General features: G+C 41.7%; 3 long non-coding RNA genes across 7 annotated transcripts; all 3 read left to right on the top strand.

Annotated features, from left to right (window-relative positions):
- The first annotated feature begins 281 nt into the window (after window positions 1-281).
- LOC119343430 lies at window positions 282-6,131 on the top strand. Its single transcript, XR_005166095.1, has 4 exons — window positions 282-836; window positions 929-1,115; window positions 4,432-5,971; window positions 6,062-6,131. It is a non-coding gene; the product is annotated as an uncharacterized LOC119343430 (long non-coding RNA).
- A 92-nt stretch (window positions 6,132-6,223) lies between these two features.
- LOC119343413 lies at window positions 6,224-11,305 on the top strand. 5 transcript variants are annotated; one of them, XR_005166085.1, is made up of 9 exons: window positions 6,224-6,314; window positions 6,507-6,616; window positions 8,151-8,207; window positions 8,470-8,536; window positions 9,129-9,419; window positions 10,125-10,300; window positions 10,372-10,639; window positions 10,738-10,809; window positions 11,088-11,305. It is a non-coding gene; the product is annotated as an uncharacterized LOC119343413 (long non-coding RNA). The 5 variants fall into 5 exon arrangements; XR_005166087.1 differs by having other exon boundaries at window positions 9,189-9,419; XR_005166083.1 differs by having other exon boundaries at window positions 8,470-9,419.
- A 1,317-nt stretch (window positions 11,306-12,622) lies between these two features.
- LOC119307263 lies at window positions 12,623-14,963 on the top strand. Its single transcript, XR_005149214.1, has 4 exons — window positions 12,623-12,687; window positions 13,207-13,420; window positions 13,856-13,909; window positions 14,854-14,963. It is a non-coding gene; the product is annotated as an uncharacterized LOC119307263 (long non-coding RNA).
- Window positions 14,964-26,297: the final 11,334 nt, after the last annotated feature.

The raw sequence follows: 26,297 nt of genomic DNA on the forward strand, positions 1-26,297 counted from the left end.
GCGCTCTCAGAGCTCAGGCGATTCTGGCCGTTGGATCATTTTGCTTGATGCAATCTGGGCTATCGGATCGAGCCCTGGGACGACCTCGGCTGTCGGATCGAAGAGGTGACCCTGTAGCAATGAACAATTTCACCCCGCTGTAAAGATGTCGTGCCACCGCCGTTATTCCCGTGCCCCGTAGAGGGCATTTTGGTCATTTAATTGATGGGGGGTATAAACGGGCTGCCTCCAGTGGAGACAACCCTAGCCGGCTGCCCTCCCGCGCGCCTCCTCTCCCCCTCCCATGCGCCTCCTCTCCTCCTTCCCTGCCGCCGCCTGACCTCCTCCTTCCACCCGTTGCCGCCCGGCCTCCTCCCGCCCGCGCCTCCCTCTCCTCCTTCCTCGCCGCCGCCCGGCCTCCTCCCCACCCGTGCCTCCCTCTCATACTTCCACCCCACCGATCTAGCGCCACCAAACCCTAACGCCCCGCCCGGCCCCGGCTCCCACGGGAGGGAAGGAGGAATGACGAGGCGAGGCAAAGGCGGCGGCGTATGGGACGTGGCGCGGGCGGCGTGGCCCAGGGGGTCGGCCTCCTCCTCCCCTACGGTGGCGCGCCGCCTCCGCCGTCGGCAGGAGGGGGCCGCGGTGGCCGCCGCGCAGCCCGACCAGGAGCTCCCCGGCGAGCAGTCGTTCCCCTACGAGAAGAAGGTGAGGAGGACACGCCCCTGCGTCAAGAGATCCGTCAAGAGTTGCTCGTGCCGGGAGAGGAATCCACGTCTGCTCCTGCTGCTCGACTGATTCCAGATCGAGGGACGCCTGCTTCTGCTCGCTACGGACGGCGCCCGCCGGCCACGCAGGTCATGTCTCCTTCCTTCATCCTTCATCTGCAAAACGTGCCAAGAAAGACGAATTTATTCACCTGCATTTTTCTCGGTCATTTTGGGCGCAGAAGTAGACTCAGCGGACATTATGTTGTGGACAAACTGTAGGTGGCTCAGTCTGATTGACACAAGAAAGGGGCAAGGCCAGCTCCATGTTCCTCTAGCAGAACTGGACCACCAATCGTTATAGTTCTGGTCTCAGGAAGCAGGATGAATTGGTCCATCAACGAACACTTTTGTTGCAGATCTTGGCAGGTAATTGCTAGCTTAGCAACACCAATACCTCACATTGATATCTGTACAATGTCATCATAGGTGGTTTATTACTCTTGGTTTTCTTTTGAGAGGGTAGTGATTTAAGAAGAATAGTTTGAACTTGAGACTACAAATAATCACAGAAAATATAGGTGTAACAGTTACATGGGTGTACTTAGATCTACTTTGGTGGTGACATCATAGGGCATCACAAAGATAGAGTTGTTGATTTGATTTCCAGCCAATTAATTTCACACGGAATCTATAACGTAAGTTAAGTATTATTATGATTTCTCCCTTAAGTATGATGAATCAATTTGTTTAAAACAGCAGATATTCGTTAACGGTGCAAGCTTGTAATAGGTATTGTGACAAATTTGTTTTCTCAATGATGATGGAAGTTGATGAAAGCACCAAAGGAACAATTGAATAAGACATGTTCGACAAGAGAAAAATATTAAGGGGAAGAAAATGATGGACAATCTGTTCATTGGCTGCAGTTTTTTTTAACATAGTTTCACATTGAAGGAATCATAGAGCTATCAAGGTGACTGCAAAAGTTTCAAGAAGTACATGTGGAGCGCATCGAGCATATAGCATGACGTGTGTATATGGTAATAATAATATAATGTTGGGCTGAGATCACTGTAGATTTTGGCACGAATTATCGTTGATAGAAGCTGCAAGATATCTAAAGACGATATTGATTGCCAACTACGTAGGCTAACTTATTGTAGTTATCACTGGTATGTGATTGTTATAGCTTGATTTTTTTGGTCCTCATATTTTTCCCAAGTACATTTATTTGTGAGTATGCATTGCAAAACTACTTTGTAAGCGACATGCCAATGGATAACAGTTACATAGGAAAAACTGCCTACAAAATCACACTAGCTGTTTATTCATACATATTTTCATAATTTTTGTTTCAGTTACCTTTATTCATTTAGAGTGGGAGAATACATATATCATAGTCATTAGTTTGCATAATATCAGGAAATATTGAGTTGTAATTCACTCAAATTTGTTGTTAACTGTTGTTGTGAAATATATGTTTCACAAATATAACTAATACTTCTCGCAAAAAAAACTAATACTTTTCTAAAATATTTGTGAGTTCGGTCACTTTTAGTCTCACTAGCAAAAGAGCCCATGCGTTGCAACGGGAGAAAAAAATAACACACACTCTTAACCCAATAACCATGATATGTTCATGCCCTTTATTTTAGCGAGGCATCATTTTTATGTTGCCGCTTATCCTCCTTCTCACCCTCAGTGGTCTCAGTGTTCACACAAACCAAAGTGTGTTTGAATGTTGTTTTTCCCCTGCCAGTTTTTTCAGAGGTGCTCATGTGTGGTTATCGATGTTTTCTTTCGTCTCTTTATGATTTTAGTGGTTGTTTATTTGCAATCCAGATCATCGCGGTACGAAAGAAAAATGGACGTGCCCTATAGGTTACAAGTTTGCTTTTAAAATAATATTTTAAAATATTTAATAGGTAAAAATAACATCATATTCAAATTCTACATATTTTTCTATTCAAATTTCATATATAACATGTTAAAATCAGAGTTACGGTTTAATAGATATGGATAATTAAGAAAAATATTTGTTTGACTTAAATATCTTCCAAAATAATATTTTAAAAATATTTAACAAACAAAATAACATCATATTCATATTCTACACATTTTTCTAATCAATTTTCATATATAACATGTTAAAATCGGAGTTACGGTTTAAAAGATATGGATAATTTAGAAAAACATTTGTTTGACTTTTATATGATCGGCGGGTGAATTATCTAATACGTCAGGGGGTTATCCATAAAAATGTAAAATAACGGTTCGGTTATGACTTAAGTGTGTACTGCGGGTTAATTCATGAAAAATGCAGGGGGGTTTTCTACAAAAGTGCGTGACGGACGGCCGAAACCCAATTTGCTTTATTATTAGGTAAAGATTAGAGAAATTAAGCTTTTGTTATGAAATATACATATTTCACATTGTTACTAAAAACATGGTCCCAATAAGTATTAAACAATAAGAAACTTAATTGTGGTATAAAGAAGTTCTGTGCACCATGCAAATGTATCACTGAAGTAAAGTTTGAAAGTGATCAAGCTAGATACATGCACGAATATTTAGGGATAAAGATCCAACATCTAGCACAAGCAAACTACATATACTATTCAATGTTGGTTTCCCACTGAAATTTGGCTTATGAGAAACACCAATGTCAGTATAAACTTTCTTTAGTTCATTTATACGCCTATGAATGTAAGATCATGTAGTAAAGTTTTTTCATTTTTTCTGGGAGAGCCTTTAGCTTGTAAGAAACAATGTGTTGTTTCCTTTGTGAGAGCTTTGAACAGACGAACCAAGTAGAAACTACACATGCCTTACTTTTGTAGGTGTGATGCCTTAGCTCATTTACCAGGAATATATGATTTCATAACTGACATTGTCATATCTTCTACGTCAATGCTTCCCATCACACAACATAAATTAGTGATTCAATTTGATATGGAAGTGTTCTAAGAAATTGCCTAATGTTCTAAACAATTAGTGGTTCAAATTGTTTTTTATTGGGTTATGGGTGTGAGCTTCTTGTTCCCTGTCTGGATCATGCTAGGCCCTAGGTTTTTTGTTCATTTTCACATGGATTCTTGGTGCTTTCGTTCTTTTCTTAGTTTGTTTACTATTTATTTTTGGCTTTATACCAATCGCCTGTTGGTTTGTCGGTTGGTCCTGCTCGTCATGTGCCGTGCTCTTAAGGAATGTAGGCTTCAATTTACCCTTGTCCATTTGAGTTAGGATGCTTAACTTATGTTCATTTACTATGTTAATTAGATTCCTAACTTAGTGATTATACCTTTGCTACCTATTCAGTCAATGCTCTGCTCGGTTTTAGTTTCTTTGGGCATGTGCTCTATATAGCTTTATGGTCTCTCCTTCTGGCCTATCATATTGTTTTATAATTTATTTCTGTTCACAAACCTAGGCTTAGTCAGTGTTATACCGTATTAGACTATGTGTTCTGTCTAGCAGGGATTATTTATCTGTGCTTCTTGGTGTGTCCAGAGAGTCTGATTAGAGAAAAGTCAGTTCACACCTTAGTAGCTTTTGTTGTTTACTTAGTCAGCATGGTGCAGGTTCATATAGCAGTACACATGTGTGAATAGAAACTCTTCATGCAAGGTGGCAGTAAAAGGCCTTTTGGTTTTACCTTCGGCACTACAAGTAGCTAATAAATAGGCCCATTGATAAGTTTTGACCACAAGAATGTTCTAACAAATCTTATCCTTGATTGCAGCTAAAAGAGAACTGACTAGGCCCTAGTCATCTCCGCCCCTGATAGTGCTCCTAGATGTGCTACACATCACCTCCTCGTCTCCTTGGCCGCTTCGCAGCCAGTGGCGTTCGTGCTCGTCGGCGGGACGGTGCAAGGTGCAACTTCGACGTGGTTCCTCGCCGGTTGGACGGTGTTCAGACGCAACCCTGGTGCCCACTGAGTACTGCCTCGGCTACAACCTCCCTCGGTGAGCTCCATCTTCCCCTGCTCTACTTCATCTACTATATGGGACATGGGCAGGGCTATGATGATCAGTTATCGCTGATATAGGCATGCTCTCGAGCAATCAAGGCACTTGTGGGTTTTAATTTGGATCCTCCCTCATTTCTTTGAGTCGTTTTGATCATGTTCTTATTTTAGTGGCTCCTGTCCTTGGATGGACATTTCTGATGAGTGATAACCAAGGCAGTTTCACCCTTGTGAGAACATATTGATTGGTGATCCATCCAGAAATAAGACCCATGGCAAGTTCCCTGGCTCCTCAGATCTCAGGCACTTTCGGCCGTCAGATCGATTTCCTGATGCGATTCTAGCCGCCGGATCTCGCTCCGGATTGATCTCGGCCATTGGGTCGAGCCCGAGCTCCTGTAGCAATGAATAGTTACTCCCGCGGTGAGATATCTTGTGTCATCGCGTGTGAATCACGTGTCCCATCGGTCGGAAGCCATTCTTTCTAGGGCGATGATGATTAACCGTCGTTGAAATAAGTGTGCCTTTGAGCAATCGAGTTACCTGTGGGTATCAAGTTGGATCCTCCCTCTTGTCTCTAGAATCCTTTTTGATCCTGTGATACTTATTGTTCTGTCCTTGGATGGTCATTCTTGTTGACTGATAACCAGGGCAGTTCTACTGTATAAACAGATTGATCTAGTGATAAGAGATGATGGGGGTAGGTTATATGATCGAGGAAAGGCGAATCTGAGCCCACTATGCAATAGAACTGTAGCTACCTCCCCTAGTGTGTGTAGTATTGAAGGCAATAAATAACTTTTCATGTTACTTTAAAATTCAGAAAAGGTTAATTCTTCCTTTGCTGGTTACTTAACCATGATTTTTGTTTTGCTTTGGTTCTGGTTGAGATACTAAAGGTTGTTTATTTATGAAAAGAACAAACACTTGTAGTTTTGTATGCCTCAGCTGTTGCTTAGGATCCAGTGTTGTAGTGCTTTGCCTAATTACAAATAACTCTAATCAATAATAGTGGTATCAATAATAGTGGTTCTTTTCTTCTGATTTGAACTGAGAGAGAGAGAGCCACTGATTCTTGATCTTAAGGTGACCCCATTTTTCTATGCCTCATGCTCATGCTGCTCTATGTTCCCTTTTAAAAATTCTTGCTTGCATTTTGGGTTGGTTTCTGCTCTATGTTCCCTTTTAGCGTTTCTTTCCGTTGTTGCTGCACTCCCTTTTGGGCGTTCATTTCATGCCCAGGATCTTGCAAATTGTGCCTGTGCCAAGCTTGCTTTAGAGTACGGGCTACAGAGACGTCGAGGACCTCAAGGTGAGACACATTCGATTAAAGAGGCAGGACTCCTCTCCTCGTCAATCTCGCGCTGCCTCTGCTCACCATCCCTCTCTCTGACCGCTACAGGTCACCGATGTTGTAGAGCTGGGCGAGGTTTCCACGCAGTTCATCGACCGCCTGTTCTTCCTGGAGAAGGCGAGCAATCTTCATCAATCCATCAAGCTAGATCTTTGTCATGCATGGAGATTGATTGCAGACAGTCATTTCTCTGTTGGTTACAAATTCCAGGTCTAGAGATGATTTACTCTGCCAGGCGGCAGCACTCAAAGCACACAGGATCCTGAACCTCAACAACAACCCCTACTTTTCTGGCCCTAATGTAAGATCAATCACGCCTGTTACTTCAAGCTAGAGTGTACTCTCAAGTAATTTGAAGTCTGAAGATTTGATAGCTCTGGATTATCATCATGCATGTGGGTGTTGTGTTGATACATGCTCTCTGCATGCATATGTTGTTGTTCATTCGGAAACAGACCTGAACTTAACTTTGAGTCAACTTCGTCCATGGCAGGTTGCAACGGCCGTGACAGCGTCGAGGCTCGGGCATGTGGCCGTCGACGTGGAGCAGGCAGAGGAGAAGCGACTACTACCCCAACGGCAGCCTCTTCTCCCTTGTCCATGGTCAGTGCCTCTTCTCCATTGCTGGTTGCTTTGCTCCTTTTATGTTGTTGTACACTGAAATGAAATGAAATGTATGCACTAAAATGAAATGAATATACTCCAATTTGAAAAGGAGTATAGGTGTTGAGATGTGCCATGAATAATAATGCAATAATCCTCTGTTCTCTTTTTCTCTTTTTCTTTTGCAATCCATCACTGCATTATTATTCATGCCACCGTCCTCTACTCGGGAGACACTCTGTTTCGGATGCTCTGTTTTTAATATTGTTTCTTCTGGTTTCTACTGCTGTACTAAGCCCAAATATGATGTGTGTGTGTGTGTGTGTACTTCCCTTGATTATTTTAGTGAGCGGAGTTGTGATCTGTAATGCCAATTTTGCATTTCTTTTGTTAGTGGAATCGTGGTCTATAATGCCAATAGGTAAGGAATCTTTTTGTTTTATGCATCAATGTGCCGGTACCATGTATTTGATTTTGTCTTGGTACACACATGACTTGATCATGTGCATGATCAATGCCAGTCACATTATGGTAGTTCTTTTACAAGCAATAGAATTTAGCTAATCCCTCCTACTGTATAGAGGCTGCCTCAACATATTCCCTCTTTAGTTTCCAGTCTCCTACTGTTACGGTTTAATTTTCTTGGAGTTTCTTTGTGATAGTCTAACGGCAATCATTGTTTCTTTATGCATGAAAGCACAAATTGTGAAGGAAATAAAATGCATGTATGTTCTGTTTACTCTCTCTTCCCTCGCCTCTGATATGTCCACCAAACTGTTGGGTTCACTTGAAGGCAAGGATGTTATTAATTTACTCTTGCAGGATTTTTTATAGAAAATATATAGTTTTACTTAACGACGAGGGCTCACCCTCAGATTTCTGTTATCATAAATCAGTGTCCTATAGGAGATAGAAAGTATATAGCAATTTTTTTAGTTTTCGCGATGTTTGTGTCTTTCATGTTCAGTTGGTCTATTAGTGTAGTGCTTATTGAACTTCTTTTGAAAATGAGGCCAGTAAGAAGATGTCGCCATGCATCTCAGTGCCACTGATTTTTTGCTTGGGTACACTATTTTTGGCTGTAACATTCTGAATAATAGTTTGAATTTGTCTAATTAAACATTCAGTATACATAGAGTGTTTTATGTTTTTCACCACCGAAATCCATGGTACTAAGTAATTTACTTAATCTATTAACATCTGACATACTTCATATATTAGGCAAATGCAACCTATGCCTCAGCTAATTGATATATTAAACCTCCCTACCATATTCAGAACTAGCATGATGCAGAATTCACATGGCTTACCCTGTTACAAAGGAAAAGAAATATTTTGTTATTTTGTACATTTTGTTCTTGGTTCTCTGAGAGGGGATGCATTTGGTCCCCTCCGCCATTTATCCCCTGGTTGTTGTGGATTTGTGAGAGGGGATGCACCATGGATCTGATCCAGATTACCCTTTGTCTCTTTCTCATCCTTCTCTTGACCTAATTGTTAGTGTTTGTTTGTCTACTGCTTGTTGTTTCTGCAGGTACATATCATTTGATTTGCTGCCTCACAATTTCCCTCGGCTGGCTTGCGTGTGCAGGTACAGTGTAGTTTATTTCTACAGGTTCATATTTTACACACCATGTTTGGTCTCACTTGGATTTGGTTGGGGTGTGGGACTGCACCGTGGATCTGATCCGGATTATTTTAGCTCGGATTTTGTCATTTTTTTACATCTTATTTCACTTTTGGTGGGGTCTTTGGATTCTAGCTACCCCCTTTTCTTTCTCTTCTTCTTCTTCTTTAATTTTCCTTTCCTTTGTCTTTGCTTGACACTGAATTGTATACCTACTGTTTTGCAGGTACTAATCTTGGTGTGAGCTCAAGGTAAAAGGCAAAGCCTGAAGGTTGGCAATCATCATTAGCTAGGTAGTTATAGATGGTCTGCTTACTTAGCATAATTTGGAAGTATTAAATACAGTACTCAATATTAGTTGTCTTTTGAAAAATATGCCAGTCTTGTTTGTCGCATACATATTATTAATCTAGAAGAAACCAAGAGCAGACACTCACACTTTGGTCGAACCCACATTTTAAACCTGGGATAAGTAGATATCAGTTGTACTTAATGGTTATAAATATGTTTTTTCCCAATATCTGAAGTATTGCGACGGAGCGAGATATCTGAATACCACCAGCAATTATTACTGTTTCTTGCACAATTCAAAGAACTTAACATTTATCCTGAAAGTAATCATAAATCAATGGTAGATAGAATCACAACTAATTAAAATAACCTCGTGCTATTTATTTCTTATAGTATTGGAAGTTTTGTTAGTGTCCATGCATCTGCATACCAAGATGTGATATTTTCCAATTGAAAGGTAGCAATGTGTAAAGTTAAATGATTCCATACAGTTAACTTCGGGGATAGTCTAATGGTTATTTTAACTTAATTGACTTGGTAATTTATGCACTTACCTCATCTCATCATGCAAATATAACCCACGGTATTGTACAGTGGTAGCCCAACTCCATATCACCTCGACCCCTCCTTCTCGACTTCTTCACGCATGCACAGGTAAAGTGGCGGGTTGGCGCAAGTCTTTGAGCTGCGATGCGGAGCACACTGCAGAGTGGCACGACGTACAAAGAGCTTTGCTGCTCGCAGGACCAGGAGTGCAGCAGCACGGGGGTGCTGGGAGATGGACGCAGGCCAAGAAAAGGACCATGACCGTACCAAGGAGGTGATGAACACAACAAACAGCCGGTGTTCAGGGTGTGTTTCTTTTGTTCCCTGAATCTCTCTCATGTACGTCCGCTGTTCCTGTATGTGGGTGTGCAACTTGTGCTTGGTCCCTGGATCCCTCTCATGTATGTTGCAAATTAAGTATTTCTTTTAGTTTACAGTAGTATTTGGAGCAGTAGTATTTTTTTGTTGTTCCTGAATCCCTCTCATGTATGTCTGCATATTAGGTATTTCTTCAGTACAATAGTAATTGGAGTAGATTTTTGTTCCGTGAATCCTTCTCTGTATGTACAAAATTAAGTATTGTATTTCTTTCAGTTTGTAGTAGTTATTGGAGCAGTAGTATTTTTTTTTGTTTCCTGAATACCTCTCATGTATGTCTGCAAATTAATTATTTCTTGCAGGTTGCAGTAGTAATTGGAAGATATTTATAGAGTTAGGTAATTTTTTGCTGTTTACCAAATGAGCACATATCATTTGGATAGATGACGTGATCTGTAGCTATGCAGGTTAATTAGTAATTAGGTTATACTACATGAGTGTATTTTAATCTATAGGCTTGTGAATGATTAAGATTCATTAGAATCTGACTTGTAATCTGGTAGGTCTATCTTATTCCATAAAAGATGATAGAAAATTTAATTTAGGTTGGTAGTTACCATTCACTACAATTTAGAGACTACAATATTTCCAAACCTGTAAAACTTAGACACTATGTATGTTTACTCACTTTAACTGAAACTGAAGATTGTTTTTTTTCATGTATAGGTCAATAGCTTCTCATGATGGAGCACAAGGCCCTGTTGCAGTTAGCCCTGGAAATGTTAGCTCTGTCGTCCGCGTCCAGGCCACCTTCTCTTATTTGTCCCTTTCTCTCCGCTCCGTCCCTTTCCGCTAGATCCGACGCCCTTCCGGCTTGTCGTTGCCTTGTCGCCGTGACAAAGGTTCGTTTGTTTCGCCCTTGTCCGCTTCTTACTTTTCCTTGCGTCTAATTTGCCTGGTCGTCTGCTTGCAGGAGCAACTGAAAACCAAAGGAGCCCCGCCTTTCCCGCATGCACGTGCGCGATGCGTCTCGCCGCCGCCATCTTCGGTCCCCGTCCCCTGCTCCGCCTCCTCCGCCACGCCCCCCACCGCGAGCCCGCGTCATCTGTCATGGCCCACGCCACGAGATCCGTCATCCAATGCGCGCTGTCACTCCTCCTTCTATGCCCACTGCTGGTGCTCCCCCGTCGCTCCTCCTCCTCCATCGTGAGGCGCTGCACTTGGCCGCAGTTCTACTCCAGGTCCCCCCCCTCTCTCTCTGACCGCTGCTCCATTTTTTGTTCAATTTGTTATCTCCAGGTGCTCATCTAGGTCTTTTGTTGCCCCGTTAATGTTCTAGGGTTAGGATTTTCTATTGGATTGGTGACTGTTCTGAGCTGGTAATATGTCATGCTCGGCCATCCCGTTGCAGGTGATCATCTTCTCCCATCTTTCTCTGTTCGTATTTTAGTTTAGCGGCTGTATATTAAGCAAGGATTGTGCCTTAATAGATCTATCTACTATTATTGTTAGGCTTTCTTTTTTGTGGGGGGTTTGCTTATGTTGGGTTTTCATCGTTTGTGGCAGGATGTTTGCTGTCAAAATCTTGTGTTGCTCAGCTAATTTGTATACCAGTCATTCACCTATTTTGTTGATAATGGAGTATCTGTCGAGTATCTTTTTTAAGCCAATCTTATATTTTTTCTTCAGGTTGCCACCAATGAGAATACAGCCAGTGGACTGGTTTTGCTTGTCAGCAACCAAAACAAGAACAAGTCAATTCTTATCTGTACATATTCAATTTGTGGATGGTTGGAGGCTCTGTGTTCATGGCTTATATGGGTCATCTTTATATCTGGGCCATGGTGGTTGTGATTCAAATGTTTATGGAAACAAAGCTTTTTAACCTATTGTATGATGTCTTATAGTTTCATGACGATGTTGAACTCAATGATGTTTTGCTCCTATTACATGTGAATATTTCTTCTTCCTTTTATTTTGTTGTATCATGTTTGAATACGTACGCTAAACTTGGTTTTCTACTAAACTGAGCATTCACTACCTTGCCATCGCGTTGTGACCGGCACCCTCGCGCCAAGGCGCGTTTCCGATCTAGTTAACCTAAAGGTGGGTGGGTATGCCTGTTTCTGAAATGAAAACATGAACGAGAATAGAAGGATCCACAAGATCAAGTTAACACTTGATTCTTTGAGGCCGAGACAGAAGAGCCATTCGATTGGTTTCCCTTCGGCGAGTGGCAGTCAGGTTTGCTGCACTTGAGCCTCCAAACTGCTTTGGGTCTAGGCGCTCTAGTGTCTGGCTCTGAAGATGTCCCTTGATGCTACATTTGCTTTTGACTTGTCCCTGTCCCCAAAATCTAGTGCTTTTTTTCTCGTTTTTTCCTTTTCTTTTTTGGGTTTTTATTCGATTTTTCCTGATTAACCGAGAATGTTAGGATTTCGGGTCAGTATACAGGGCCGTACAGGGGGCTGTGCTGACTGTGCGACCGCACGAGGCCCCCAGTTCTGGGCCAAGCTTATATCTTTACTCTTTACCTTACTAATAAATCAGCTATTGCTTCGGATCGTCCGTCGTGGTTGTTTGGCAAAAAAGCCCCTCGGTTTAAAGGAAATCAACCCGCGCTCCCTGTTTAAGTGGATCTGAGAAAACGCTTCGGTTTTTCACAAAACACCCTATCGTTTGAAGCATTCAACCCGCGGTCCGAGCAGATTTGTGTAAAGGAAAAAAACGCGACCACAAGAGGGAGCACGGGCTCGCCTCCTCTCCCTCATCGCCGCCGCAGCGACCACCCACGCCGTCCACTTCTGGCGACCTCCAACGCCGCGCAGCACGCCCCCGAGCTCTCCACGGCCCGCGCCTCCCTCCCCTCCGTCTATATTCTCCTCTCCCGTCTTCTACCGCCCGCTCGCCCGTGACTAGGGTTTCGGGCAGGGCTTCGTCGGAGCCACGAGAGCCATGAGCGTGACGGAGGTTGGGGAAAGAATGGAAACACTACTGCTCGCAATGACAGGATGGTGCTGTGCGTGCGCCGCCCCAAGGCCGCAACTGCTTCCTCCAGTTGTCGCTCCTCCATGGCTACATCTTGGTGAGATCCCTTCCACCCAAGCCTCTCCCCCTTTCTTTTTTTAAACTGATTCCCAATTCCTTGATCAAACCATGCTCCTCTGCTCCTGTAGGTCTCGCTTAGCTACCAGTACAGTGCAGCTTGCTTTCTTTATTCAATTGATTTTGTTGTCTATGTATTACCTGAACTCCAAGGGAACCAACTTACATGGCGTAATGGATGGAGGTCAGTACATGTTTTCCTGATATGTTCACTTGTTTTTAATAGTTCCCATCAGATTACAAGCATGGGCTTTGTGTAATAGGCAGAAATCTGTTTGTAATCAATCAAAGATAATGAGAACATTTACTGAAATCTTTGTAACTTTTGATCCTATGAATTGCTTTGATTGGAAGTCCAACAATGATCTCATCTTATTAGGAACTCACTTTTCAAACATATGCATTGGTAGTTTTTATGTCTTTGCTTTTGCCTTCTGAACATACTGGATTGCACTCTGTAGGAGATGGCACAGATTTCTCCTTCTGAACATGGTATTAAACATTGCAAACAACTGATTATAGTAGTTAGCAAATGCAAATCATTGTATATTGTTAGTTACGTGTCTTTTCATATGAAATACTATTATTTTGGGGAAATGCATCTGGCTGAGTTTTAATGAAACTCCTTAGATTTTGTATGGTGAGATTGTCTTCAGCAAACAAGATCTGTATTGTTATTGGGGTCCTTTTATTTTTGTTCCAGGTGTTATTGGGGCTTATTTTTTCATGATTGGAAACAAGATGTTGCTGGTGTTGGAGCTCACAGAGAATGGTATTATGATAGTCTACTTACTTCTGAAGGTGCATTAGAAGATAAGTGGATGTCCAGATTCTTTGGCCTCAGAAAAGTGGTGATAAAAATCTTGAAGTATTGTTAGCATTTTCCTCTAAAAATGGAAAGAGCAGATACAAAGAAGGTACACAGTGCTGTTCATTGTCATGGAAAATTATTATACTTTTGTTATATTGAGTAGTTGTTGTTGGATGCCATTTGTCTCTTTGAAAAACATCTGATGTAAATTTGGTGTACTTCAACTCAAATACCTACTACTAGAACAAAAACCTACTACTAAATGGTTCCAAGAACATTGCATGTTATTGTAAAAGTCTTGGTCAATATTCTTGTGCTACTGTGATGTAGTAGACAAATTTTTATGCTTGGCCATTTTTAACTTTTCTTATAGCAACTATTGCTCTAAAATTCTTTGCCGTTCTCTTACTTCTACTGATGGCAGAAGAGAACACATTTGGGTACACGTACCAGGACAGTTTGTTCTATGTTTATCTTGCTTTGGGGTTGCAGACCCTAACATATCAAGATAGCTCTTGATGGTATAACATGACATTGGCAGGAATTATCGATGACTACTTTGATGGGTAGTTTTCTGAAGAAATGATTGTCCCAGGTACTGTGATGCTCGCAGTTCTATCTTTTTCAGTGCTTGCATATGCCATTGTGATACAAGATACTGCCAGATTTTGCAATATCCATGATTCAGATTGACCATGATTGCTACTGCTGTTTTAGATCATAAACTTTTTCATGGTTGATTAAATAGGCACAGCTTATTTTAGTTGCAGACCCTAATATATCAAGAAAGCATTGCTACAAATTTAGAAGTAGGATGTAGTTTTTCATAGTTCCTGTCAAGTTGCTTATTTGCAATCTAGGATCACAATTGTAAGGTTAATACTTTTAGTTGTGTAGCATAGCAAATCTCAGCTCTTGAAAATTTTCCTACCATACCAACACATTTGGTAGGATTTGCCTTATTTTGTAATGAGCAAACAAAAAATGTTTTAAATATAACAAATAATTATGTGCAGTAGTACATGGTTGGAAATTCCTTTCCTGTTCAATGCATATTAGAGTGGAATTTGTACTGTTTGGTATGCATTCACAGTCAACATGGGGTGCTGAAGTAGTGTAAATTGTTTGAAGTTGCCTTTTGGCTAGTATATTTGAAGTTGCCTTTTGGCCAATATATATAAGGATGGAGTACTGTATTGTTTGGTCTGCCTTTTTGGTCTGTATCGTTGAATCGACACCCTTAAGCTCTTTTTGGTTTCTATTATCCGTGAGCGCATATGAGCATCGATGAAAACTATTCTCGGATGAAACGTGAGCATGCCTTGGTATGAAGGACTGATTTTTTTCAGCATCCGGGGGAAGTTTTCTTGTTTTGATTTTACAATTTTGACTCTTCCCTTCCCCTGTTGATGGTAAACATTAACACGTAGTTGTATACATATTTTGAAAATCGAAAGTGGTTTTAACATTTCACATCATGATATTGTAGTTTACGGTACTAAGCTTGACACTGCTCGGTGTGCTGTTGTTCTTCGTCAGCGTGGAGCTAGCCGTCGCCGCTATGGTACATGTACCCGTTGCCTCCGCTTGACGTAGTTCGCTATGGAGATATACATGGGAAAGTCGCGACGGAGATGCCCCACTTCAACCCGCGGATCCGGGGTGATTGTGGCGGTCAGCTGGTGACTGAGCTCAAAATCTGGTTCAGCGTCAATGGTTGTCTGCGCTCCAGTACGAGGAGTGGTGGCTCTTCGAGGAGACAGCTGCGTGCCTTCGTCAGTTGTTTTGTGTACTACTTTTCACTTTCAGAATCAATTCGTGATTCCATAGTGAGTCATTACGAACGAAATTATGGGGGGTTTTGCTCTAGGCATCAGATCAGGAAGCAACAAGCCGTCTCTTTGGTGGTATCTTTGGTGCTCCAGTAGTGGATATTGCTGGAATAGCTAAAGGACTTAGTTGTAACACTTGCTCTGAACTTTACTCAACAAGCAAGTTTTCCAAAAATTGAAGTCGGATTTTTTTCAGGGTTCCTATATATATACACAAATAGTAGGTAAAGATATATTCTAGGACCTATGGTGCCCAGCAAGCATAAACAAATTTAGCTTGCAGTTTTGTTAACGCTCCGGCAAGGTTCATATCTAAGTCTTGGTTGATCAACTGTTGCACGCCTAACTAAAATCTTTCCTTCAGGATGTTTTTTAGGTTTAAAAGACTTTTCATTAATCGCATCATTGTGCATACAAATGACGGACTGAAGTAGGCCATGGACCCTCCCGTCTAATATAAAAAATCCATGAGATCTAGCATAGCTAGCTAGCCCATGATCTACTTGGTTACACTCTCGATGCATCAGGGATGTGCAGCACTACTGAAAACGAATCATCTGCTCCCTAATATCCACATACCCAACAAACAGTCTTGATCTGCAGGTCCCAGTGAATTGTAGCACCTCAAAAACTATGAGCTGTCGATTTTCAAGATTACCGGGCCAGTTAGCATTCATTTGGATGAGTGAGAGCAAGAAACAGCCTCAGCTTTTGCTTCCTCGGTGGTGTCCGAGCACTGTCGGAGTTCAGTTCCCAGCGAAAACAACATCCGTCCTTTGTACTGGAATGGTTATTCCTGTTGCAACGTACTCCTTAGTACTTCCCATTATCTATGGATATGTAATCTTAATGAAAATCGCATGTTTCTGGATATCGCCATGTATGCATTGCTTGATTTTTCCACACACCAAAGTTTCTATCAATCAATGTGTGCGCGGGTGATTAGATTAGAACAAAAATACAGTTTTGAAATTTGATAAGGAGTCCTGATGGACGTGTATATATATGCATGTGTTGTTTATATTTGAATCGAGAGAAAGTACAAAAACAATATACACTTATGTGCTTGTCTAGAGGCGTCCTGATGGAATCCTCTAATACCACCAGGCCACAGCAGCGGAACAGTGTGTGTGTGTGTGTGTGTTTTCTCTTTTTTGTAAAACATCGAGCAGTGCAGTTTTCCCTACAATCATGCCTTGCAATTCCCATCCCATGACAACGTCTCAATTATAACCTGACATGGTCTTGGTGTTCTTGCGTTTGATCGACCGGTACTGGCCAGCCTAGCAGGAGGCAACATGCATGATGAAAAATCAGAATGCAATGGAAGACTACATTGAATGCGAGGGAGCTCGGTGTCCAAGGTATACATGATGGCTTGGTGCTGGAGCTTGGAGGCCGCAGGAGTTAAAAGCCAAGAGATCCCGCAAGAAAAAAAGGCCGAGCTAGAGAAGCGGTGGAGATTTCTTATGGCCGAGTGGGACGAGGAGACGGGGATGAACGGAAAGAAGTGGGTGCACATGACAAATAAGAGGCTGGTAGATAGCACTGCGGGTTCGTTATGAAGCAGCACACATGGGTAGAAGGAGAAGTAGATGCTCGAGGGGAGGGCGGCACACGGGTGGTGTTCCTGGATCGGTAGAGTGGCAGCGTTGAGTCAGGGGGAGGTTTGGTGTGGTGCGTGTGGGTAAGAGTATGCACGGTCCATCATGATGGTGCACAAGTGAACCTCTCTTACTGAATTAGAGGGTGTGAAATTTTCTCTCCCGTTGCAACGCACGGACAATTTTCCTAGTTTTTCTATAAAGCTATTTCTTTTGATTAGACGGTTTTAGGCCTGCCGGCCTGCTCTGACCGCTCGAGCTTCGTCCCGATCGATAGCACGACCCGAGCCTCTCCTGAAATCACTCTCGATCAGTTATGTCGCTGATTCGTTTCCAGTCTTCCAAAATCCCATGCCCCCTAGATCGATTATGCTTGGTTGTGCGGCAGTACTCCCATCACGAATTTGAGCAGAAACCAGCCAAGCAGATTCGTGGACAATAGGGGACAACACCGCCAATCAAAGCAGAACGCAACCGCTGGCCAAGCGGAAGGCTAAGGCCAGATCGATCGGGAGCTTTAATTTAGGCATCAGTGACCAGTCCATGTACATCAGGTGCGCCAAGCCAAAGAATATTTATGTTAGGTTATTTTCTTTCCAATATGACTAATGTGCATACGATACATGTGCACTGGTTCTCCAGTTATTTAACAGACCGCTACATGATAATTGTTCTGTGGTTGAATTGTGTGTGGGGAGATAGTTGGTATATTTGATATTTTGTGAACATTGTACTAGCTCTATAGCTTAATATAAGACGTCTTTTGACACTACGACAATGTCAAAAAAATATCAGGTTATGGAGGGAGTATAAAATGATATATAATGTACGCGAAAGTATGATTTAGTTATAAGAATATTTCCAGATTTTAAAGTCCTATCTGCATTTCGCACCGGGGCCCTGAATTTCTAGAGACGGCCCTGTCCGTATAAACCGAATCAACTCTCTTCTTCTTAATGAAATGCAAGAACCCCCTGCCCCTCTTGACGTCTTCTCAAAAAAAGGAAAGAAAATCAAGTAAATAACTACTTTATTCGTTGTGGTTTGTTAGGGCATCTCCAAGGGAGACCCTCAAACCTTCGGTATATGTTAGGGTTGTGGTGCCCGGATTGTTTGTGGCAACTTTTGTCATATAGTGAGGCCCCTATCGATCCATGAAGTGGTCTGGATATCCGTTTCCCGGCAAAACTGAGATAAACATGGGAGTTATACCAGTGTCTGGACATCCATTTGACCAACAAAAAACCACCACGTGGCCCTTCTCTCTTTTCTCTCTCCGCACATGCATGGTCCCCTCTCCTCTCTCTCTCCTTTCAACCTGAAAAATAAGGGCATGTACAATGCATATCCCCAGGGTGATGCCTCACATGCCATGTAGGATTGAGTATCAGATAAAATAGGTTCGGATAGGGAAGCGAGATCCTCTGCAGGAGGCGGGTGCTTGGAGAGAAAATGCATGTGTACTAGAGTCTTTATTTTTTTTTTATTTCTTAATGAGACCCACTAGTGATAGTTTGCATTGAGAAGAAAAAAATAAATATAGGTGCTTCAAACTACCTTTTTATCATGGGACATCTGTATCCATATGCCATCATTGTACACACCCTAAGGAATAATTTGTGAAAAGGGTTGGATGGATCTCTCCCGCATCATGAGTATACAAATGTGAATATATGTAATAAAAATATAAATATATCCTGAGTATACAAATCCAATATTATGTTTTTTAAGCATATCCTTTATATTTTGTTAGTCATATGGATGGTCAAAATTTAATCTAAAATACGAGGAGGCTTAACGAACCCATACAGAGAAAGTATAATTTTAGCGTGTCTTTATATGTTGTTGTCATTACTAATAGTAATCACATTGTGAATTTGTGATGATAGCTCGAAAGTTTCCAATGCAAGAGTTTTTTTCAGACAATGCAGGAGAGTTACATGTGCTCGATTATTACTATTAATCATCCGACTCCCATTTTTGGAGTGGCCTTATGAAAGTGGAAGACAATCTTGTTTTCTAGAGTAATACATTTCAACATAAAAGGTGAGCGATGATACGATGATGTTTTGGTTAATGGTTCCACGTTTAGTTTCTGATATCAACATAGATGAAGCATGCATTGAGCCATTGAGGGATTCATGTGATCAGTCCCATGTCCCTGCAAAAACAAAGAAAGACCAGTCCCCTAAACATCTCCTTCACAAAGCTCTTGCGAAAACTTGTAGGGGCATGCAGGTGTGGAAGCACGAATGCATACCCTGCATACAGCCACACGTTTGTCTCAAGATTGGTGAAGTTGTTTTGATTTATGCCCCTTAATTATTGTAGGGGTCCATGCATGCTTTTGGCAGAGTTGCATGCCTCACCCGCCTCATCTTCTAGGCTTCCCATTTTACCTCTAGATTGGAATTCGTTATATGTTTTGAACCAAAAGTTCAAATTAAGTTTTTTTTGGGGGTTGGGGCTTAGGGTTTAAGCTTTAGTTTTGGAAACTTGGTGAATTTATCGTACATTCCTATAAAGCATCAGTAGTTGAGACTTGGTGAAGTTTTATAACTTGTCAAAATGTACTCAAGAGTAGTCTTGTTTTAAAGCCCTCGTCACAAGGAACACAAATATGCAAACAAAACACAAATTAAACTTTCAGTCAAAAGATACAATGGATTTAGAATTGAAAATCAAAAGAAAAACAATGGGATAGATGGAGCTACCAAAAGCTATGAAAGTTTTAAGCATGGACCTCATTTACGGTAATTAGGGCCTGTTCAGGTCCTCTCCGCCTTCGCACTTCACCATCTCCGCGCTGGAGCAGTTCCGAATGGTCCAGCTCCTTGGGGCCAGCTTCATGAAGCCAACCCTCCCCACAATGTATTTTCGTGAAGCCGCGTAAGTGTAGCTCCACCAAACGAAGAATCTGGAGTTGCTTCAATTTATAGCATAATGCCCTTCCGAAGTGGCATGCATAACGTTTCGATCAGAATAAAACCTCCCGAGCGAACCAACAGGCCCACACTTTCACGTGAAGACGGAGCTGAAGCTGCCGCTGCTGCTGATGCTTTGGAGCTCCCGTAAGAAGCTGACCAACGTTGGCTGGCCGAGAAGTTGGCTAGTTTGAGAAGCAAGAGAGCATTCAAACGGGCCCTTGAGGTCTAAAGCACATGCAACAACCAAACCAATTGCTGAATCGCGGGGCAATCGGACAGTCAGAAATCCGTGTGCTCCCATGATCTTCGTGTCACAAATCTTCTCCCATGGCTCTTGTTGGACCTAATAGTCTCCTTTAGAGAGCTCCTATTAGACCTAAGTTAGTGGTGTGGAATTATTTAGTCCAACCGGTTGTGCCATTAAACTTGCTACCGGAATGGGAATGGAATACAATGAAGGGTGCTAACATTGTAGTCATGGTCCATGATGACCCACAAGTATAGGGGATCTATCATAGTCCTTTCGATAAGTAAGAGTGTCGAACCCAACGAGGAGCAGAAGGAAATGACAAGCGGTTTCCAGTAAGGTATTCTCTGCAAGCACTGAAATTGTAGGTAATAGATAGTTTTGTGATAAGATAATTTGTAACGGGTAACAAGCAATGAAAGTAAATAAAGTGCAGTAAGGTGGCCCAATCCTTTTTGTAGCAAAGGACAAGCCTGGAAAATTTCTTATAATGAGAAAAGCGCTCCCGAGGACACATGGGAATTATCGTCAAGCTAGTTTTCATCACGCTCATATGATTTGCGTTTGGTACTTTGATAATTTGATATGTGGGTGGACCGGTGCTTGGGTACTTCCCTTTCTTGGATAAGCATCTCACTTGTGATTAACCCCTATTGCAAGCATCCACAACTACAAAAGAAGTATTAAGGTAAACCTAACCATAGCATGAAACTAGTGGATCCAAATCAGCCCCTTACGAAGCAACACATAAACTAGGGTTTAAGCTTCTGTCACTCTAGCAACCCATCATCTACTTATTACTTCCCAATGCCTTCCTCTAGGCCCAAGTAATGGTGAAGTGTCATGTAGTTGACGTTCACATAACACCACTAGAGGAGAGACAACATACATCTCATCAAAATATCGAACGAATACCAAATTCACATGACTACTAATAGCAAGACTTCACCCATGTCCTCAGGAACAAATGTAATTACTCATAAAGCATATTCATGTTCATGATCATAGGAGTATTAATATGCATTAAGGATCTAAACATATGATCTTCCACCAAGTAAACCAATTAGCATCAACTACAAGGAGTAATCAACACTACTAGCAACGCATAAACTAGGGTTTAAGCTTCTGTCACTCTAGCAACCCATCATCTACTTATTACTTCCCCATGCCTTCATCTAGGCCCAAATAATGGTGAAGTGTCATGTCGTCGACGTTCACATAACACCACTAGAGGAAAAGACAACATACATCTCATCAAAATATCGAACGAATACCAAATTCACATGACTACTAATAGCAAGAATTCACCCATGTCCTCAGGAACAAACGTAACTACTCACAAAGCATATTCATGTTCATAATTAGAGGAGTAATAATATGCATAAAGGATCTGAACATATGATCTGCCACCAAGTAAACCAATTAGCATCAACTACAAGGAGTAATCAACGCTACTAGCAACCCACAGGTACCATTTGTGGTTTTGGATACAAGATTGGATACAAGAGATGAACTAGGGTTTGAGAGGAGATGGTGCTGGTGAAGATGTTGATGGAGATTGACCCCCTCCCGATGAGAGGATCGTTGGTGATGACGATGGTGATGATTTTCCCCTCCCGGAGGGAAGTTTCCCCGGCAGAACAGCTCCGCTGGAGCCCTAGATTGGTTCCGCCAAGGTTCCGCCTCGTGGCGGCGGATTTTCGTCTCGTAAGCTTGCTTGTGATTTTTTCCAGGGTAAAAGCCTTCATATAGCAGAAGATGGGCACCGGAGGGCCACCAGGGGGCCCAGGAGACAGGGGGCTCGCCCAGTAGGGGGGGGCACCCTCCTGGCCAGGGTGTGGCCCCCTCTGGTATTTTCTTCGCTCAATAATTCTTATCAATTCCAAAAGTGACTTCCGTGGAGTTTCAGGATTTTTGGAGTTGTGCAGAATAGGTTTCCAATATTTGCTCCTTTTCAAGCCAGAATCCCAGTTGTCGGCATTCTCCCTCTTCATGGTAAACCTTGTAAAATAAGAGAGAATAGCCATAAGTATTGTGACATAATGTGTAATAACAGCTCATAATGCAATAAATATTGATATAAAAGCATGATGCAAAATGGACGTATCAACTCCCCCAAACTTAGACCTCGCTTGTCCTCAAGCGGAAGCCGAAATCAAAAAATATGTCCACATGTTTAGCGATAGAGGTGTCGATAAAAATAAAATACGGACATGAGGGCATCATGATCATTTTTATAATAGCAACATATATATATATATTTTATCATATGATTTCTTATGCTCAAGTAACAATCTATTCACAATGTCAAGTATGGTTCAGAAACTTCATTGAGAACTAACAAACTAAAATCCCAGTCATTGAAGCAATTGCAATTTATCATAACATCAGAAAGAGTCAAGAATAGAGCTTTTCAGCAAGTCCACATACTCAACTATCATATAGTCTTCTACAATTGCTAACACTCACGCAATACTTATGGTTATGGAGTTTCAACCGGACACTGAGAAAGATAGGGGCTTATTGTATTGCCTCCCAACGTATTCACCTTTGGGTGATGTCAACAATAATAGTTCATGCTAACTTACATCCAATTGGATATATATATCAGGATCGTTCCAACATGAGGTGCTTGCCAAAGGATAAAATGAAAAAGGGAAAGGTGAAGATCTCCTTGACTCTTGCATAAAGTAAAAGACATAAAGTAAAAGATAGGCCCTTCGCAGAGGGAGGCGGAGGTTGTCACGTGCTTTTAGGGTTGGATGCACAAAATCTTAATGCAAAAGAACGTCACTTTATATTGCCACTTGTGATATGAACCTTTATTATGCATCGCTTTTATTACTTCCATATCACACGATCGTATAAAGCTTATTTTCTTCGCACTAATAAGTCATACATATTTAGAGAGCAATTTTTATTGCTTACAACATGAGAACTTACTTGAAGGATCTTACTTAATCCATAGGTAGGTATGGTGGACTCTGATGGCAAAACTGGGTTTAAGGATATTTGGAAGCACAAGTAGTATCTCTACTTGGTGCAAGGAATTTTTGGCTAGCATGAGGGGGAAAGGCAAGCTCAACATGTTTGAATGATCCATGACAATATACTTTAACTGAGATGTGAGAAAACATAACCCATTATGTTGTCTTCCTTGTCCAACATCAACTCTTTAGCATGTCATACTTAATGAGTGCTCACAATCATAAAATATGTCCAAGATAGTATATTTATATGTGAAAACCTCTCCTTCCTTATTACTTCCTATTAATTGCAACGATGACCAAAACTACATTTGTCAACTCTCAACAACTTTTATGCCTCATACTCTTTATATGTGAAGTCATTACTATCCATAAGATCAATATGAACTCTTTTATTTCTTTTTATTCTTTCTATTTTCTCAAGATCATAGCAGGATAGCAAAGCCCTTGACTCAACACTAATCTTTATTATAAATAGCTCACAGACTCGATTACATAGAGAGATCACAAAGCAAAACTTAAAACTAATTCATACCAAAACTTCAATTTACTAGATCAAGATATTACTAAAGGGGTCGAACTAAATAAAACGGTAAAGATAGGAGTGTGATGGTGATACGATACCGGGGCACCTCCCCCAAGCTTGGCAGTTGCCAAGGGGAGTTCCCATACCCATGTGATTATGTCTCCTTCTTCAGAGTTGGTGTTGTGATCTTCTTGGCGATGATGCCCCTCGTGATACAAGTCTCCTCCTTGAGCTTATTGACTTGTTGTTTGAGGTCCATATTTTCCTTGCGGAGCTTGCCCGTGACGACTAGAGCTCCTTTTACCTAAGGATGTTGCATAGCTTCTGGAGAACAAGTGACACTCTTTTTCATATTTTCATAAGAAAGAAATTTAACATTGGAAGGGATGACCGAATTTGGAATAGCCGAGCTCTGTAGTTCCCCCATCATGAATCCTACTTGGAAGCGAGAGGTAACTTCTTGATCTTCCTCCATGGCATCTATCCTTTTCAAGTCGGCCTCCATCTCATCCTCCGTTGATGGTCCAAAGTTATAAGCATTGTTGTTTGCTCCTGGACCTGGCGTCGGGTGAGACACCCGACTCTCCCCGACTGACTCTTGAGAAGACATCTTGCTCTAAATCTATAACAGAAACAGCTCGAAACGAAAATAGAAGATTTTTGCGTGATACGGTGGTCAAAACCTTTGGGAGATTATATAATGAATTTTTACCGACCAAAATAAGTAACATGCAAGAAAACGGAGTCCGGGAGGCACACGAGGTGCCTACAAGACAGGGGGCGCGCCCAGTAGGGGGGGCGCCCTCCACCCTCGTGGAGGCCTCGTGTCCTTCCCGGATTACTTCTTGCTTCCCAAAATTCTTAAATATTTCAAGACAGAGAAAGATTGCCATTAGAATTGTTTTGGAGTCAGTTTACTTACCGTACCACATACCTATTCCTTTTCGGAGTCTGAAACGTTCTGGAAAGTGTCCCTTATGTATTCCTCTGGGGTTACGGTCTCAATAATATTAGTTTCAACATTGATAGGATTACCTGAGATATAATGTTTGATTCTTTGACCGTTCACCACCCTCAGACTTGTGCCTTCGAAGTTGTTGATTTTTATGGCACCAGAATGATAGACCTCCTCGATAACGTAAGGACCTTCCAGCTTAGAGAGAAGTTTTCCTGCAAAAAATCTTAAACGGGAGTTGAATAGCAACACATAAATAACCTACGTTAAATTCTCGCTTTTGTATTCTTTTGTCATGCCATCTTTTAACTTTTTCTTTGAACAGCTTGTCATTCTCATAGGCTTGGGTTCTCCATTCAGCAAGTGAGATAATATCAAATAACCTCTTCTTACCGACAAGTTTGAAATCATAATTGAGCTCTTTAATAGCCCAATATCCTTTATGTTCAAGTTCAAGAGGTAAGTGACATGTTTTTCCATAAATCATCTTATACGGAGACATACCCATAGGATTTTATATGCAGTTCTATAGGCCCATAATGCATCATCAAGTTTCTTGGACCAATTCTTTCTAGACCTATTAACAGCCTTTTGCAAAATTAATTTGAGCTCTCTATTACTCAGCTCTACTTGACCACTAGACCGTGGATGATAAGGAGATGCAATTCTATGATTAACATCATACTTATCAAGCATTTTACAAAAAACACCATGAATAAAATGTGAACCACCATCAGTCATAAGATATCTAGGGACTCCAAACCTCGAAAAAATAACTTCTTTAAGCATCTTAATAGAGGTATTATGATCAGCACTACTAGTTGGAATAGCTTCTACCCACTTAGTAACGTAATCAACGGCCCCAAACATCAAATGGTTCAATAACAAGAGAATAATTCATAGGCATTTCTTGACATCTACTAATATTACCAATTCTTTAACATTCAACACAAGACAAGACAAACTTACGGCCATCTTTGAAGAGAGTAGGCCAATAAAAACCGGATTGCAATACCTTATGTGTAGTTCTATCTCCAGCATGGTGTCCTCCATATGGTTCGGAGTGACACTTGCGTAGGATCTGTTCCTGTTCATGCTCAGGTACACAACGTATAATAACACCATCTACTTCTTCTTTGTAAAGGTGCGGGTCATCCCAGAAGTAATGTCTTAAATCATAAAAGAACTTTTTCTTTTGCTGGTATGTGAAACTAGGTGGTATAAATTTAGCAACAATGTAATTAGCATAATCAGCATACCATGGAGCAGTACGAGAAGCATTAATGACCGCTAATTGTTCAACAAGAAAGCTATCATCAATAGGTAGTGGGTCATCAAGAACATTCTCTAACCTAGACAAGTTGTCTGCAACGGGGTTCTCAGCTCCTTCACTACAAAAAAAGACACATCCGTGACATTTTGGGCCGAACGAATTTTTTTCCTGTCATACATATGACACTTCTATGACGATAATTGTGACAAAACCCGGTATCATCATAGATGTGGTGGGCTCCTACTTGTATGACAAAAATCATGACAGAAAATGGGCTTTTCGTCCTGGGCGGGCCGGAGACGCAGCTGCATGACATTCTTTGGGCTGTCCATGATGAAAAAACCGTAGTAGAAGCGAGGGCGAGGAAAATTTGGGGAGTTCTCGGTTACGGTGGGTGGTCGGGGGCCGAGCGATGCGCGTTTCTCTCGTACACGTACGCGCGTGTGTGCGAGGCATTGGCTCTAACTGAACCCGAGCGAGGCGTTGGGCTCTACTTGAACCCGAGCGATTGCACTGCAGGCTACGCGCGCGTTACTGAGCCCGAGCGATCGATCGATGGCTGTTAACTGAACCCGATCGAGCGATTCCTTCGCTACTGCTGATAACTGAAGCCGATCGATGCTGCCTCTCTG

The sequence above is a fragment of the Triticum dicoccoides genome, chromosome 1B, assembly GCF_002162155.2.
Source record: "Triticum dicoccoides isolate Atlit2015 ecotype Zavitan chromosome 1B, WEW_v2.0, whole genome shotgun sequence".
NCBI lineage: Eukaryota > Viridiplantae > Streptophyta > Magnoliopsida > Poales > Poaceae > Triticum > Triticum dicoccoides.